The sequence below is a fragment of the Bidens hawaiensis genome, unplaced genomic scaffold, assembly GCF_021521415.1.
Source record: "Bidens hawaiensis isolate Kalapana, Puna unplaced genomic scaffold, B.hawaiensis_p1.1 tig00024057_1, whole genome shotgun sequence".
Taxonomy (NCBI): domain Eukaryota; kingdom Viridiplantae; phylum Streptophyta; class Magnoliopsida; order Asterales; family Asteraceae; genus Bidens; species Bidens hawaiensis.
This window is the reverse complement of record NW_027493795.1, coordinates 228,587-232,928: the sequence shown is the minus strand read 5'-3', so window position 1 is coordinate 232,928 and position 4,342 is coordinate 228,587. Positions and strand designations below refer to the sequence as shown.

The window sequence follows — 4,342 nt, the reverse complement described above, 5'->3', positions numbered from 1 at the left end:
CTCTGTTAAAAAATCAACCTATTTATACGCAGCGGAATATTGAACTGAAAATCAGAAACCGAAACTTTAAACTGAAACGATAAACCTGACAAACGCGGTTGGCACTGGTTCTCCGTTTCTTTAACGCTTCTTCTGACTTGACAACGATTCTTCAATGAAAAATAGAATCCTGATTCAACTTGTTCTTGGTTTGGTTAGGCTGATCAGCGATAACAGGTAATCAGGCCGGCTTCACTGCTCGGCTACCACACTTATACTTCGACCACAAACCCGTAACGGCAGCTGGTTACTCAGTTCTGTCGGCTAGACTGCCCGACACGACTTTTAGCGGTTGATGCTTCTTGAAGGACGATCGAACAAATCGGTAATAGGGTGGCACTACTGCCGGCAAACCCTAATCGAACTGATGACCAACAAGACGAACCCGGTGACCGCTGGGTTAATTTGGCGGCTGCCAAAAAACGAAACCCTAGATCAACCCTATCTTCTGCAACTCAAAAAAACAACAAGCGTTGGCTTACGGTGGTGTATGGCGGTGGACTGAACCCTAGTCGCGATCGTCGGGCTGGGTTTAGTGGCGGCGAAACAGCGGCGGCGTAAACCCTAACGACAATCGGAGAACCGTAGCGGCGGCGGAACCCTAGCGCAGTAGGGTGGCGGCGGCTGGATGGTTTGGCGGCGACTCGGCTGGTTCAACGTGTTCTTCGCGTGATCCGAACCTAAGCTCTAGATACCACTTGTTAGGATTAAACGCACACACGAAACTGAACACGACACGAAAGCAGTAAACGAACACGAGGATTTAACGTGGTTCGGTCTAAACTGACCTACGTCCACGGGTGGCAACTAGGTATATCTTTATTGAGTGACCAATATTACAAGTACATAATGTTGTTTATATAGAGACTGAACTAGGGTTAGTAAATTATTATGCAAGAAATCTAAACCGGGCCGGGCTTGGGCCCGACCGCCCACACCCGTCTCCTCTTTTGACTTCATATAATAAACCGGGCCAACAAGGCCTACGAACCCAACACTGTAAACCCTAACCCTATCCTTGATTCTAATCTTGATAATAACACTGTTAATCATGTGCAGTTCATGCATGGTCACACGTTTCAATTACTCAGAGGGGACCAAAACAAATTGATGCTAAATGCAAGTATTGTCCTCAAGTTATGATCAAGAAGAATTTCTGATAATTTGTTATGTATAAAAGGTAATGTAAAACCTTGCCCTACAACACCATCATTATCTACCTGCTCATCAACCATAGCCACATGCTCTACGCCAACACCATTTCCTCCATCGGCTCCGTCGCTGCGGCGGCGATAGTGGCTCACAACTACTTACCACCTGAGCTACAACATTACTTCCGTAACTTCATCAACAAGTTTATAACATCCCGAAAGCTAACAATTGTCATTCACGAATTCGATGAGTATCGTAAAAACCAGATTTGGCGGCAAATCTATACCTCTCATCTCGACTCAATAATAATAATATTAATATATCACCCACACCCACCCATAACCAACGCCTCAACGTCACCAATAATCCAACCCATAAACACATTATTAATGTGGCAATGGAGGTTAATCAAACCTTCACTGATGTTTTAAATGGTGTAAGCTTCACTTGGTATTTGGCTTCTAACAAGACCAATACACCACCTACACAAGGCTATTTCAGTCCCGATGGATTATTCATTTACGGGTCTTCTACCGCATCCGATCAACGTTCGTTGGAGCTTGTGTTTAACCGAAAACACAAGGATCTCGCATTAAACAAGTACTTACCGTTTATTATTAACCAAGCCGAAACGAGAAAGCTAGAGGAGAAGACCGTGAGAATATTCACCGTGGATTCGAATACAAGGATGTGGACGTCGGTCAGTTTAGACCATCCCGCGACATTTGCCACGTTGGTGATGGACGCGGGTGTGAAGGAGACGGTGATTAGGGATTTGGATCGGTTTGTGGAGAGGAGAGAGTATTATAGGAATGTCGGGAAGGCGTGGAAGAGAGGGTACTTGTTGTATGGTCCACCTGGGACCGGGAATTCGAGTTCGGTTGCGGCCATGGCCAATTATTTGAATTTTGATATCTTTGACTTGGACTTGACTAGCATTGCGTCAAACACCGGGCTGCGAAGGTTGTTGGTAGCGACTGCGAACCGCTCCATTTTGGTGGTTGAGGACATTGATTGCTCGGCCGAGTTCCTTGATTGAGCTGATGCGCTGGTTACGGTTATGGGTCGAGGCTATTATCAGCAAGGGTTTCACGAAATACAGAGGGTAACTAGTCCCAAACTAATTATTTCATATTATTTGTTATATGACATGATAGTTTAGTTATTTTCTCCAGTTTTATTGCTATTAATAATGGGAATTTATGCTTCAAGTAATTAATAATTGGCTGGTAAAGGATTAAAGAAATGATTACTGTATTGATTATAAATATGGTAATAATTAATGTTTTTTTATCTTTCAATCAGGTGACATTATCCGTTTTTTGAACTTCATTGATGGTTCATGGTCGAGTTGTGGCGATGAAAGAATCATAATATTTACTACAAACAGGAAAGAAAAGCTTGACCCGGCACTTCTTTGCCCGGGGCGTATGGATGTGCACATCCACATGGTCGTATTGCACCCCGTGTGGGTTTAGATTGTTGGCATGTAACTATCTTGGTATCACCGAGCATAAGTTGTTTGAAGAGATTGAGGATTTGTTGGGGAAGGTGGAGATCACCCCGGCTGAGGTAGCCGAGCAACTGCTGAAGGACGGTGAACCCGACATTGCTCTTGGTGGACTCGTTGAGTTTTTTGATGTGAAGAGGAAGGAAAACGAAGAGGCCAAGGCAAAGGCAAAGGAACTAGAAGAAATGGCTGCAAAAGAGAGCAAAGAGAAACGACAAATGAAAAAGAATGAAATTGTTGAGGAATTATTCTAATACAAGTTTCAGACTTTCAGGTATTAAGTATTTTGAATAACCCAAGTTTAATTCTATAACCTTAGATATTATCAAAAGTTTTATTTTGTTTATTGACATAGACAAGTTTAAACATATAGTGTAACATCTGCTGGAGTTGTATGTCAATTTCTTAATGGTTGATGATTTGATGAATGATGATTGATGAGTAATCAATATTTGGATTTGTTTGTCTTGGCCCAAATAAGTATTACAAAAATATTGGGCTGGGCTAGAAGTGCGTTTGCATTTATTTCAATAAAGAGATTTATGATTTGAGTTAATGCACATATATTGTAAAAGAACTTAAAAATCCGAGAGAGGAGTTTATATTCATTTCCAGATCTTTTTAATAGAGGTGTCTCAAAACAAACCATTATAAGTATTTTCATTTTTGGAATTTTTATTGTTGAGAAACAAAATGATCCAAGTATAATAGAAAAACAAGCGGGCAACAAGTTGCGCTAATTACAATAGTTATTGCCACTGGCAAAAAGTTATTATATATAACACAAACTGAGCTACATCTGGATAATGGGTACGCGAGCAACAAGGTGCGCCGCTATCCCCTTTTGAATCGCAAAGCCTATTCTACTAAATATAAATCCTTGGTTCCTCGGCCTCTGCGAGTCACTGTGGACCACCTTATGCACCCGATCCAAAAAGCGAACCGCCTCGGGAGCTAAGGATCCAAATGTGTCGAAGGCAAATGGAATGAACACGTGCTGATTCTCCAAACACGCTGTCTCATGCTTAGCAACCTTCCTAGATTCCGCTCTCAAAACCGCCTGTCCCGATACGAATCCACTGTTTCTCAGCCCCACCAACGAGGACACCCCAGTGAGGTCAACACACGCATGGTTACCCCCTGCCCAGCCAAACATAAGAACGTTTTCGCAGGATGCAGGGTAGATCTTCTCTCTCGCGGATCAGTCAAAAAGTTAACATGTGCCTCTTTCTTGGCTGAGATCCCAGCACGCCTAAGCACATCCCATAAGACATCTCTAACCCAATCATGACGATACTTGAATCCCGACAATTCCTTACAGTGGAGGGCATGCTCACCAAATCTATCCAAACAAGCTTTTTTACAAATGGGGCATGATTCATCTGGAGGGAAAAGAGGAATCATAAGCCGGTATTTAATGATGACTCTGTATTCAACTGCCGACATCCGTTGCCCAAGACCTTCAATGCGCACAACAGTCAAAAAATCCTGGGCATGAGCCCTCTTGAGACAAGCTAAAACTGCCTTTTGTCTCGGGGTCATATCGAATCGCTCCTCCAAATCAAGCCCGTACTTGGTTTGGTTTGAAAGCAAGCCAAACCGAGCGGATTGAATTGAAAGAAACGAGCGATATCTTTATGC

The 4,342-nt window shown here is 42.9% G+C and overlaps 1 pseudogene; it reads left to right on the top strand.

Annotated features, from left to right (window-relative positions):
• The first annotated feature begins 1,280 nt into the window (after positions 1–1,280).
• LOC143568704 (AAA-ATPase At3g50940 pseudogene) lies at positions 1,281–2,961 on the top strand (annotated as a pseudogene).
• Positions 2,962–4,342: the final 1,381 nt, after the last annotated feature.